Below are 14,153 nucleotides of genomic sequence, written 5' to 3'. Positions count from 1 at the left end.
TATGTTTTCTCTAGGGTTAACATTTTTAAAAAAATATTTTTTTCCTTTTTCTTTTTTTTTAGACCTACTATGCATTGTAAAGTTCCTATGCTTCTACTATAGGCTGCATAGAACAGCCTTTCATAGAAGTAATTGAATGGCAAACCTAGCAGCCTTCAATAGGCTCCCGAATGTCCGAGGCATCTGGAGGATTAATGTCCATGATCAGTGCGGGCTCTGATCGCATTGCCGCCAAGCCTTTGCTGTATAATACATTAATAATTTAAACACCTGATGATCCATGTTACACAAAAACATATAATGCATTTAAGTGGGCAGAATAAGCTGAGGGTCCCAGTGTAAGAACAGTTATGGGTCATTGTTTTCTAGTATCTATATCAATCCACCATTAATTAAAACCGTATTAAGTACTGCTGTGCCAATGGCTGGAGTATTTTCAGCCCAAGAGGTTGCTGCGGAGCGTGTAGAATGTGCCTTGTGTAGCTGACAAAGAGATAATTGTTAATCTGCAACAGCGCCGCACCTCTTAATGAGGCGACCTGAGGCAATTGCCTCAGGCGGCACTATGCCGGGGGGTGGCATTTTTACTGACCCTAAGGCTGGTCTTACACGACCGTATTGAATGTACAGTCGTCAAGTTGCTGATTAGCAACATAGGCTCCGCAGATGTCTGTGTCCTGCCGCACTCGCCCATAGAGTTCTATGGGCGAGTCCGTGCAGTGCCGCAATTCACGGTCAATACGGACATGTCCTATAAATTGCGGACCACGGTTGCAGCCCGGCCACACCACGGATAAAATATCTGATGGAGTAAGAGGCCACATTGAATATTATGTGTCAGCAAATAGGGTTTTCAATTGCGGACCATTTGCGGACTTACATTACGGTCGTGTAAGACCAGCCTAAGCCAGTCCAGGACAAGCTGCATGCGAACTGTCCTGGACTGGCTTAGCATTACGGCAGCCTGGGAGGGGAAGTGAGCAGTGGATTGGGGCGGCCCTGTGGACGCAGCGCTTCTTTAACTCTCACCTATTCGCAGCAGTGCTGCTCCAGCAGCCGCCCCTCATCCTTAGCAGAGAGCAGGTCGTCTCCCTGCCTGCTTTCTGCCTGCTCGCTCTCTCCCTCCTCCTCACACGCGGGAGATGTGTGCCTCCCGACTTGTGCCTGCTCTCCTATATGGTCTCCAATCACAAGACCGCTGCGCAGGCTGAAGAGAAGAAGTAAGTATACTTCTGCTGAAGAAATAAAGTGTTTTTTCAAGTATTTATCCCCTATCCTACGGTTGCTTGGGAGGCAGTTCTGTTTAGTGACCGACCAATCGCCCCTCACTTGGATGAGCAGGACAAGAATGCCAGGGTGACTAGGTGGTACCTGTCACTTCAGAACTTTAGTTTCACAGTGGAGCACAGAGCTGGGAAACTGCAAGGCAATGTGGATGCCTTGTCCCTGAACTTATTGTTTGGTGGCTGGAGTTCGCCCCGAAGGGTCAGAACTGAGAGAGGAAGGGGGGGAGGGTATGTGAGAGAGTGAAGGGTGTGGTCTGGGAAACGGGTACATCCCGGCCAGGCACCTAAAGGGTGTATGGTAAAGGAGGGTCAGCGGACTAATCATGCTCTAATAACAGTCTGAGTGTGAAGACTAGCAGTGTGGCACCATACTGACAGCAAATCAACGCTGGTTCTGCAGCAGGCTCGTCCTTGCTAGTCAGGAGAGCTGGCAGCTTGCTGTTATGAGGGAGCTGACTCTCATAGGAATGTATTGACCAGTGTTGATTGGCCAGTGTACAGCATTCAGCCAATCAATGCTGGTCCTGTCGGAGGCTCGTCTGTGAAGAGGCGGAGTCTAAAATCAGACCACAATGGAGACTGCTGTGGTCCGATCTTAGACTCCGCCTCCTCATAGACGAGCCTCCGGCAGAACCAGATTTGATTGGCCGAATGCTGTACACTGGCCAATCGACGCTGGTCAATTCATTCCTATGAGAAAAAGTAAGCTCACTCATAACAGCAAGCTGCCAGCTCTCCCGACTAGCAAGGACAAGCCTGCTACAGAACCAGCGTTGATTTGCCGAACGCTATACACTGTATAGCATTCGGCCAATCAACGCTGGCTCTAAATCGAATCTTTACTGCAAATAGCTAGTAGTATTTGATCGAGTACGAATATTTCGAATACCGTAGTATTCTATCCAATACCTACTCGATCGAATACTACTCACTCATCTCTAGTGAGGAGTCAAAGATGTCTGTGTTGCAAACTTTACAGAGACAAATCACAGCTGGAAGAAGTGGTCATGGCGGTCCAAAGGGAAGAGATGGGAAATGTGAGCGATTAGTCAGGGACGTCTCCGGTAAGTCACCACAAAATGTTACGCACTGCACCACTGTATTCACTGTAATGTTACCACTAGCAGCCCCCCCTTCCCCTGGTATTCATTCAGGTGGGGGGACGCCTTTCTGTCATCCACCTCAGGCAGCAGAAAGGCTAGGTTCACCACTGATCTGCAGGCTTCAAAAATGGTGGACTTGATCCATCTGGCCAATGTATCTTTAGAAGACTTCATCTCTTTTCTACAGCCTAAAAAAATAATAAATACATTTTCTTCTTCCCTGAAATCCTTAGTTTTCTCCAGATAAGCCAGAATAGCTCTCTTAACATCTAAAGTGTGAAAACACATCTTAGGACAAGGTCTATCCTTGTCCTAAGACAGAAGAACAAAGATTCATTATTGATATTCTGTAAAGAAGGAACATTTGGTATTAAACTTGGCAAGGTTCTCAATAGAACCCCATTGGGTGGAATTCGCTGCCTCGGGGTCATGTTTGACGCAGACCTTTCCTTCACCCCCCATATCCAATCACTCACACTCTCGTGTCATCTCCACCTCAAAAGCATCTCCAGAATACGCCCTTTCCTTACCAGAGATACACTAAAGACACTTATTGTCTCTCTGATTCATTCTCGCCTTGACTACTGTAACTCCTTACTAATCGGTCTTCCCCTCACTAAACTCTCCCCTCTACAATCTATTCTGAATGCAGCGGCCAGGCTCATCTATCAGGCTAGACGCTACAGCGATGCCTCTGGTCTGTGCCAGTCACTACATTGGCTGCCTATTCATTATAGAATAAAATATAAAGTTGTCACCCTCATCCACAAGGCTCTCCATAATGCGGCACCTCCCTACATTTCCTCCCTCATCTTTATCTATTGCCCAACATGTGTTCTCTGTTTACTCAATGGCCTAAGACTAAGGGTATGTTCACACAGTGGAAAACAAAGTCCGCCGTGTGAACTCTAGCTGTGATGGAATGCCGATGCAGTGCACCAGCATTCAGTCGCGGCATTCCGCTCCTGATTACGCCTGAATGAATGGGCCTATCAGGAGGGAGTCTCACACCGTGGCTGTGTTAGCTGCGGAATCCATGAGAAGAAGGGGCATCTCGCTTCTTTTTCCTTCTAGCAGAAAAAAAACGCTAGTGGGGAAAAAACGCGAGCAGCTCCCATTCCAATGAATGGGTACCTTTTTTGCAAGCGGATTCCATGTGAAAATACGCCTGCAAAAAACTCTATGTGAACATACCTTAACATCCGCTATTATCAGAACCTCCCACACTCGTATATAAGACTTCTCCCGAGTTGCACCACTTCTCTGGAATGCTCTGCCCCGGAAAATCAGATTAACTTTCAATTTCTACAGCTTCAAGCACAAACTGTAGACACATCTTTTTAGACAGGCCTTTCACAATTCCTAATGTAAAACCTTCCATAATTAGAATCTCTAAAACAAACCCTCCTCTGATCACGCTCCCACATTATCCCACGAGATACATTGCCGTTTCAGACTAAGTTCATATGTCCAGGCACCATCTGCATGTTAAAACTATATGAGATATCACCAGTCGTGTCCTTTATGTTTGTGTAATGACAGTACCCCCTATTACAAAATTGTCTGACTGCTGTATAAGCAACACTACCTCCGATGCCGCCCCTGCTACCTCTTGCGTCACCCCCTCTACCTCATAGATTGTAAGCTCTTGTGAGCAGGGCCCTCAGTCCCATTGTGTGAATTGATTATTTCTTTGTAATGTAGCTTTTTTTGTCTGTTCTTGAACCCTACAAATTGTAAAGCGCTGCGGAATATGTTGGCGCTATATAAATAAAATATAATATTATTATTCATAGTGTGAGAGAGTGAAGGGTGTGGTCTGGGAAGACAGGTACATTCCAGCCAGGCACCTAAAGGGTGTATGGTAAAGATTCACACCAGGGAGGTCAGCTGACTAATCAGGCCCTAATAACAGTCTGAGTGTGAAGACTAGTAGAGTGGCACCACACTGACAGAGTTGAACTGTCCAGACCGGACCTCCAAAGCAGGTACTGTGCTACCCATTGTTGTTGCCAAGGTGGGAGACTGGTAGCCAGTCTCCTGTATAGTCAGGGAAAAGTTTCCTTACGTTTAAGTTAGTTTTCTCAGCCAAGAAGGATTTTGTTTATCCTGTGGCTTTGCAAAAGCAGTGTATGCGTTACATGTGAATAAAGCCTGAACTTGTGTGCAATCCAGTTTCTCTGTCCCTGTTTCCTACACTGCTACAAGCATCTACCTGAGCGAGTCCCCACATTAGATACAGACTTTTTGAAGATAAGGCTTGCAATACTCCCAGCAAATGGAATATCAAAAACAGCTACTTTGTATGACAACCATTTGAGGTCTATGTCTTGAATGAGTTCAAATGGATACGATGTCAAGGCATTGAGAACGATAGATATATTACAGAAGGGTACAGGAGGTTTAACCTCCGGCCTCAAGTTTTTGATCGCTTTGAAAAATTTTGTTACCAAAGGATTTCTGTAATATGCAATTTAATCCTGTTAAACTTCAGGCTTTTTTGAAACCCAACTTGGAGGAATGGCAGAACACTTGGTATTTCTACTGAATGGAGCTCTGAGTTGTTGAGCCAAAAAGAGAAGTTGTACCATATTTTACCATTAGTTTAGGTTTTTTTGTTTTTTTTTGTTTTTTTTTTTTTTGTAGAGTCCTTACGGACTATTGATATAATGCCTTGTTTTTCAATGTAGACCCTTCACAAGCCAAGCTGAAAGATGAAGCTTAAGTTTTGGATGGAACTGGTGTTTCCGAATTGAGAGATCCATATACTGGGGAAAAGGCCAATGCTTGTTCGAAATGTGCAATAACAGAGGAAACCAAAACGGAGCTGCTATTATTACTGAGCTCATTGTTCCACGACCCCATGTTCCCGCCATGCTGCTCCTCTTGGCGTTTCCTGTGTTGGTCTGACCATCACGATATAAGATTGTGTAGTGCTTTAGGTTTGGGCTCTCTCTCCTCCTTTGACCAGCTGCAAACTTCCATTCCAGGCCGCACATCTCCTGGCTGAAATGTCACCAGCTGCTTTGTTTCATCCATAGGTTCTCTTTGCCGACGGTTTCCTCCTCTGATCCCACCACACTGGAAAAGGCCTTGCTTTCAGTCTGACACTCCTCTGTGTGTAGTCTCCTTCCTTTACAATGTCCTCCTGAGTGACAATACTTTGGGAGTTCCCCCGTATACTGTGACCTGGGTAGGGACCTACGAACTTCGATTTCTTCCATTGACTGGCCTACAATTTTTCTGTTCTCTCATAAGTTACCTTTGCTGTGTAACGCACAGGAAAAAAATTAAAATCTTGACCTGGTGGTATCACTGTCCAGATCTCCTATATAAGATATACCCTTGTGTGTCTGATTGGTGTTGGCACTGTGGTGCAGAAAGGGGCTGCCTTCTTCATATCTGGTAGGAGGGCATGGGGATCCAACCTTCCTGGAAGTCTATTTTTGACCTCTACTTTAAGGTCAGAGGTTGTGCCCCCCAGTTTGGCCCTCCTTTCACTTATACCAGCAGTCAATGGTAACCTCTTGCGACACTTCTTCACTGCTGCCAGGGCACTCATCCCTAGGCCCTGGCGCAGTGCTGCCACCCCCTCTTTGCAACATTGACCCCAGGAGCTCCTCCACATACGGAAAATGGTGGTGCTAGTAGCGGCAGATCCACGGACTCCTCCAGATTTGATGCACTCTGTTGGCCATGGGTGGTGTTCCAGGAGTCGACTGATTTTGCTAGCTCTTTTTCTTGAACTCCTGATTAGAGATGAACGAATAATATTCGAAACGGCCGTTTTGAATACCTCGCTCCATAGGAATGAATGGACGCAGCCGGCGCCGGCCACTCCTATTCATTCCTATGGGTGCGTGGTATTCGAAACGGCCGTTTCGAATACTATTCGCTCATCTCTACTCCTGATAACTTGGGATGTGTTTCTGTTACTACATTCAGATCTGATGTCCCTCATTTTCTCCCTCCATTTCTCCCCTCTGTTGTCCCCCTCGTCTTTGTGTTTCCCTGTTCCCTGATCCTACTCAAACCTGCTTCCCTGAGAGTGATCGTTCCCGGGAAACCCTCCTTCACATCTCCAGCCCTTTCTCTCTTTTGCAGGAAGCGCCGAAACGTGCGTTGGGGTTCTGGGTATCTGCTCCCTCCAGGCCTATTACTACAATTCTACTATGGCTATGTGTTCACTCTTATGTCTTTGATTATTCATTATACAGTCTATTTCACTCTCTTACTGAACAACTCTGAGACTTTCTGTTTCCGTGTCCGCTCTGATACTATATCCATTTACTATGCACTCTGATTTTATGGATTCATATATGATGTTTATTTATACCGCTAGCATTTATTTGATCCTATGGATTTGTACTTGATATTACGTCATACTGCTAGCACTCATTTTGAGTTACTTCTACCTGTCATCCTTATGTATAGTAATTGAGCAGCTCTGGTTATATACTGTGCTAGTAAATTACCGTATAGATCTTCGTATATTTATGTACTGTACTATACCTGGTATCTCTGCTATTATTTGCTATCATCATATGTCTTTACCTGAGCTAGTTACACTTGTGACTTTTATGCTGATTCATACTGAGCAGCTCTTGGTATATATTGTACTTACTAACTATAGGCAGAGGTGCAGATAGATCAATATATTATACTAATTCTGTACGTTTATGAACATTGTGCTACCTTTGCTTTCCCTTTATGCCTGTGTAGGAGCAGACTCCCTTCTTGTCTGTTGGTACCGTATTTTTCGGACTATAAGACGCACTGGACTATAAGACGCTCCTAGAGGAGGAAAAAAGGGAAAAAAAAATTTGGAAGCAAAAAATGGTAAAATATTTAATATATGGGAGTTGTAGTTTTGCAACAGCTGCAAGGCCACATTGACAGGTGACCCTGCAGCTGTATGGGGACGCATAGAGTGTTTTTTTTTGCAGGGCCAGAAGTACTTTTTAGTTATACCATTTTGGGGACTATCTATTGCTTAGATCACCTTGTATTGAAAAAAAACCCGGTGGTTTATGATATATGATTTTCTACTTTTATATATATACTAGCTTTTACCCGCGACTTCGTCCGCGGAACCCTGACCCCCTGCGGGTCGCACCTGGAGCGGAGCGCAGGCTTGTTCCTTTGTCTTGTGTCCGCAGCGGGCGCTTTCTACACCTGAGGGTCCATGGACCCTCGGGGCCAACCTTGCGGCCCGCTGGAACTGTTTACCTTCTCTCCTTCCTGGCGCCCACAACCCCCCTTTCTCCCTACCCGCTTCCCCTTGGGGTTACTTCTTCCAGCTACCCCGTGCCCCTTTGTTCCCCAGGAACAGGCCCCCTTCCCCCCCTAACACCATGCCCCCTTCTTCCATGTTACCTACTCTGGGCCCCCTTTTTCCCCCTTCCTCATGCCGCCTGTCCCCGTGTTACCGACCCCGTGCGGCCGCTGGAAGTGTTTACCTCCTCTCCTTCCTGGCCCCCGGGCCTCCTTTCCATCACCCCTCCTGCGCGACCTCGGCCCTCTTTCCTCCCCTGTGACTCCACCCCCCCACACACACACACCTGCGACCCCCGGCGGCACCCCAGATTAACCTTGCCCCCCCCTTTTTTATGCAGTCCCCCCCCTCCTATGACCCCGCACCTGTGGGGCACCCCTTGTACCCCCAACACCCCCCCCCCCCCCCCCGTTCTGCGGCACCCCAGATTAACCTCCCCCCCATGGCCCCCGCACCTGTGAGGCACTCCTTGTACCCCCAACCCCCCCCCCCCCCCCGTTTAGCAGGCCCCCCTCCCTAAAATAGCCTAACTCCACTGGCATGACATGTAGTGCCCTGGTGTGGAATGATGGTGACGCAGACATAGTGTGGCTGAGCGCTAGATACCCGACTGACCTGCAGACTCTGTAGGCCGCAGGCGGTGCGGGACAGCAGGCTTTCTTGACATCGGCGCAGGCGAGCCTGTCCCTGTCCGCGGCAGCATAGGGTGATCTGGCGGCGAGCCCTGCATGTCTCCCTGGTGCACAGCCGTTACGGAGCGCACAGCGACGCCATGTTGGTTTGTTTGCTGTGCGCCCGATAGCTCCGCCCACACAGAGCAGTGCCAGCCAATGGGGTGAGCGGATGAAGGGCCTGGGATGACGTCATCTCAGGTCCTGCAGCTGAAGTGTCTGGGATGACATCTCTCAGGTCCTTGAGCGAACGCTGAATTGAGAATCACCGTCGGCGGACGTGAATTCCGGTGGAGTACGGGGATACGAAGTAGCCTATCGTTCAATCTGGGACCCAAGGTATGTATGTGTTAAATTTCAGGTAAATTTGTTTGCCTCTTTAGGCGTGATTGAGGAACAAACATCCAAACACACAAACATCCAAACACACATACTTTCACCTTTATAATATTATTAAGATTCTAGGGACAGGAGGTGATTTAGAACATTTATTTATTTCATATTTTTATTATATATTTTTAAAGCTTTTTTTTTTTTACGATTTTATTCCCCCCCGGGGGCTTGAACCTGCGGTCACTTGATTGCAAGTCCCATAGACGGCAATAAAACTGTATTGCCGTCTATGGGACATTCTGTCTATTAGTATTACGGCTGGTCACAGACTCAGCCGTAATACTAATATATAGCAGTGACAGGCCTGGGAGCCTCATTAGGCTCCCGGCTCTCACCCGAACAGGTCGGCTCTTGCGATATCGCCGCGCAGGAGCCGGCCTGCAACTTCACAGGTACGGGGCTGGTGGGGACCGGCCCCGGGGGAGAAGGGGCCGCTGATACAGACTACAGACCCGGCATCCGCTGTACTAGAGAGGCGGATGCCGGCGAGGGATAGACGCCATCACAGGTGCCAGGGCCTGAGACATCGCTGCGCTCCTCTGCCCTGCATGAAGCCAGCGGCGGGGGGACGGAGGAGCGGAATAGCATCGCCCCTGCCGCTGCTGGCTTCATGCAGGGCAGAGGAACGTAGCGATGTCTCAGGCCCCGGCGTCTATCCCTTGCCGGCATCCGCCTCTCTATTACAGCGGATGCCAGGCGCCACATTCGGACTGTAAGACGCACCCTTCTTTTCCCCCTAAATTTGGGGGGAAAAAAGTGCGTCTTATAGTCCGAAAAATACGGTAATTATCCTTCCCAAGTATTTCATAATTTCTAATAAAATTTATGTTTTTATACTGAGTATTCCTCCCCGTTTTTGAGTTGTGTCTGCTTTCCTGAGAGTAATAGTTTCCGTAAAACCTTCCTTCAAATCTCCAGCCCTTTCTCTCTTTTGTTTATCGTATTATTTTGAGAGCCTGAACTGCACCTTCTTCACTGTCTTGTTATCTGGGCCTACGGCCCTACTTAGCCTTGTGTTTTTGGTTTTTTTTCACCAATATGGTGCTACACAGCTTCCTGTTTTACATTTTGTTTCACCCTTTGAAAAACTTTAATAAAACTTGATTAACCACTTCCGGACCGCCCATAGACTTTATAAGTCCGGGAAGTGGTTGCCTAGTTCTGACAGGACGTATCGGTACGTTCAGTGAGAACACAGCAGCTGCACGGAGATTGTGCAGCTACTGAAGCTGGGAGCCGGCTGTAACTTCAGCCGGAGCTCCCAGAGAGATGGCAGGGAAGGTTTATTCCCTGCCATCTTGATCGCTGTGTATACAGCGCTCAATGAGCGCTGTATACACGGCTTTGGGCGCCACCATGATGCGGCCGCCCTCTGACCTGGCAGTCACGTGATCCACCGGGACCAGCGTCTTGCAAGAGCTGCTGGGTCCTACAGGAGACAGATCAGCTCTGTATACTGTATATACAGCGTGCAGGAGGCTGGATTCCTCCTGCAACTGAGGCTAAATGTACCAGCCTCAGTTATAGGAGAAATCAGCCTCTAACAAAAAAAAAAAAGTGATCAGAGGTCCCCAAAGCTCTCTTATCACCTTATGGGGACACAATCTGAAAAAATAAATAAAATATATATATATATATATATATATATATATATATATATTAAAAAAAGTTAAAAAAAAAGTAAATAAAATAATAATAATAATAATAAAATGCTAATAAAATGCCGTTATTAAAGGTTATAGCTCCACCCCCGACGACACCATACAAAATAAAAATTACTGTAACGGAGAGGAAAAACTATTTTATAAAGTTTTTCAGTGACACTTTGTGTTATTAAATAAAAAAAAAATAATAATAAATTGAAAACCAGACACAATTTCCCTCCTATTTTGTTTATATTTTCCGAGATATAAAAAAAAATAAAGCACATTGGAAAATAAAAACAACATAAAAATAAAGCCCTATGTGTCCCCAAAAAAAGACGCAAAAATTAGTTGACTGAGACATACGAGAAAAATGTTACAGCCCTCAAAACCGCACATACAAAATAAACCTAAAATGTGTCTGGTCCTGGAGCACAAATTGGCCCAGTACTGAAGTGGTTAAACCTAGAACCAAGCTCGCGTCTTCTAGCCAGAAATTTATATTCCATCTCCATGATGGATTTTAAGACTGGATACTCCGGAAGGACTGTAGCCTTTCTTTTGGGGAAATAAATCAGACTCTCCCTGTCCAATTCGGATGGGAAACACCACCCTGTTTCCATTTTTTTTTTTAAACATTTTTAATTAACTTAATAGAATTTTCTTTTTATACAAATAATTATCCTCAGAAATCTTCTTGTCTGTGTCTGATTCTGATGTTTGAAGATGCCTTTCAGAAGAATTAGAAGAATCCAACCATTCTGCAAATTCTTGCTTGAATTTTTTTTAGATTTTTTTCTGTTAGACAAATGATTGAAAAAAAAAAAAATCGAAAAAAAAAACATGGTAGCTTCTTTATCATTCACCTGCTCATCCTGGGCATGCGCATACATGCATGCAAAAAGTGCATATGCTTTATGGACAATCCTCAGGAAGGTGTTTGGAGGCAGCTAATGCAGCGCTCAGATTTAGCCTTCAGCTTGGTTTTAGAAGATACTGGTAGGAGAGGCTTGAGGGTAGAAACTATACATACGTCAGGCACATGGTCATCAGGTAACAACTGCTGGCATTCAACACAACTCCTAGGTTTACGCTTAGAAATTTTTTTGTTCACCAAAGGACATCTGCAACACCTAGAGGAGGACTATCTTTAGTATATAGACAAGAGGAGACATAGCACAGGAAGGGCATTTTTACTTTAAAGGGATTCTACCATTAAAAAACTTTTTTCTGTGGCTAACATGTCGGAATAGCCTTTAGAAAGGCTATTCCTCTCCTACCTTTAGATGGGATCTCCGCCGCACCGTTAGTAATACCGTTTTTTACCGGTATGTAAATTAGTTCTCTGGTAGCGATGGGGGCAGGCCCCAGCGCTGAAAATGCGATGAGGGTGTCCTCACCGCTGCCCGAGAACAGGATGCTGCGCCGCCTCTATGTTCTGCTGGATCCTCCCCTTCTTTCTTCAGCAGCATCACCTCTGTCGGCTCTTACACTAGTAGAGCCGACTCCGCATGCGCGGCCATAGTTCCGAGGGTGACGCTGCTGAAGAAAGAAGGGGAGGATCCAGCAGAAGACAGAGGCGGCGCAGGATCCTGTTCTCGGGCAGCGGTGAGGACGCCCTCATCGCATTTTCAGCGCTGGGGCCCGCCCCCATCGCTACCAGAGAACTAATTTACATACCGGTAAAAAACGGTATTACTAAGGAACGGCGCGACGGAGATCCCACAAAAAAATTGTAGGAGATGAATAGCCTTTCTAAAGGCTATTCCGACGTGTTATCCACAGAAAAAAGTTTTTTAATGGTAGAATCCCTTTAAAACTCTGAGGGTCCGGATTGCCAGGTAAAGTGTACCGGCCTTCACATATCAGTAAATTTAAATGGGCTAACCCGAATGGGAACTCCGCTCTTAATTTGATGTCACTTATCTGCATCATCAGAAGGTCCAAATTAGCCACATTGGTACTGCTTTCAGCGTCAGTGTCCTCCCCTCCTCCTTCCTTTGCTCTAGCCGCCCTGGGCATGCACACACGTACCATGGCACATCTCTGAATCGCTTGCTGGATCAATGCTAGGCTTACAGCGGCTCACACTTGTTCAGAGGAGTCTCCTGGCACGTATAGACGCTATCTGAGAAGTTCACACATGGTCTGGGAATCTTGCTTGAAGAAAAAAAAATGTTTTAAAGGAAAAAACCCCTGTGGGCCATATTGAGGAAAAAAGAGGACAAAATAAAACACAAGGGAGGAATTAGAGAGCGCTTCTTATACTATCAATTATGCAAATGAACTGTTTCATTGCTACCCAGGGCCAGTCCTAGACGGAAAGAAGGCATCTGTACCTCCACAGAACAAATAGGAAAGGTGTACATCTTAGTGTGTTTGAGCTTCATGACAGTGGCGTAACTATCGCTGTAGCAGCAGAGGAAGCTGCCACAGGGCCCGGGACATTAGGGGCCCGGTGACAGCCGCTACCGCTGCTATCATTATACTCGGGGGTCTTTACCCTGGCGCTTTTTTTGCACCAATAACTGGGCAGGGGAGGTGAGACATGAACTACGACAACTGAGGCATCGAAAAAAAATTGGAAAAAGGAATTGGCTGGCTAAATCAGGTGACCTCCAATTTATACGAATGGTGGATTTCAGATTCGGTTCATATGAGACTGTGAACTATGTGAATGTGAGACAGGGACAGATCTACAGGCAGGGTTAGCTAGGGATTCCCTTTATTTAGGTGGGAATGTCACTCACCCAGCTCTTTGGGGCTCTATCTGGTCGGGATCTCTGTCAGCTTGTGATATGCGGGAGCTGACTTTTTCCCATAGGAATGCATTAACCAGCGTTGATTGGCCAAATGCCATACAGAGTACAGCATTTGGCCAATCAACACTGGTTCTGCTGGAGGAGGCGGAGTCTAAGATCGGTCCACAGCAGTTTTCATTGTGGCCCGATCTCAGATGTAGCAGTACTGACACAGCTCTGCTACATCGGAGAAGCAGCAGAGCTCAGCACACACACTAGAGATGCAGCAGAGCTGAGTGTGCGCTGAACCCTGCTGCATCTCAGATGTAGCAGAGCTGAGTGTGCAGGAGGGTTCAGCACACACTCAGCCCTGCTACATCTCTGATGCAGCAGAGCTGAGTGTGCAGCAGGGTTCAGCGCACGCTCAGTACTGCTACATCTCCAGTGTAGCCGAGCTGAGCGCATGACCAGCTCTGCTTCATCCCCGGTGTAGCAGTGCCGGCCATGCGCTCAGCTCGGCTGCATCTCTGGTGTAGCAGTGCTGGCCGTGCGCTGAGCTTGGCTACATCTCCGGTGTAGTAGAGCTGAGCACACGGCCAGCTCTGCTACATCTTGGCATAGGAATGCATTGACCAGCGTTGATTGGTCGAATGCCATACAGAGTACAGCATTTGACCAATCAACGCTGGTTCTGCCAGAGGAAACGGAGTCTAAGATCGGTCCACAGCAGTCTCCATTCTGGTCCAATCGTAGACTCCGCCTCCTCACAGACGAGCCTCCAGCAGAACCAGCGTTGATTGGTCGAAAGCTGTTCTCTGTATGGCCAATCAATGCTGGTCAATGCATTCCTATGGGAAAATGTCAGCTTGCGCATATCGCAAGCTGACAGGGATCCTGACATAATACAGTGACTTGGCCTTGTTAGATGCCCCCAGACATGCTTCCCCTGCTGTCCCAGTTGCATTCCAGGGTGTTGGCATCATTTCCTGAGGTGTCATAGTGGACTTGATGACTTTCCTGAGTCGAAGAGTGGGATCCCCT

Source organism: Leptodactylus fuscus, chromosome 10, assembly GCF_031893055.1.
Source record: "Leptodactylus fuscus isolate aLepFus1 chromosome 10, aLepFus1.hap2, whole genome shotgun sequence".
Lineage (NCBI taxonomy): Eukaryota > Metazoa > Chordata > Amphibia > Anura > Leptodactylidae > Leptodactylus > Leptodactylus fuscus.
This window is presented reverse-complemented; position numbering follows the sequence as displayed.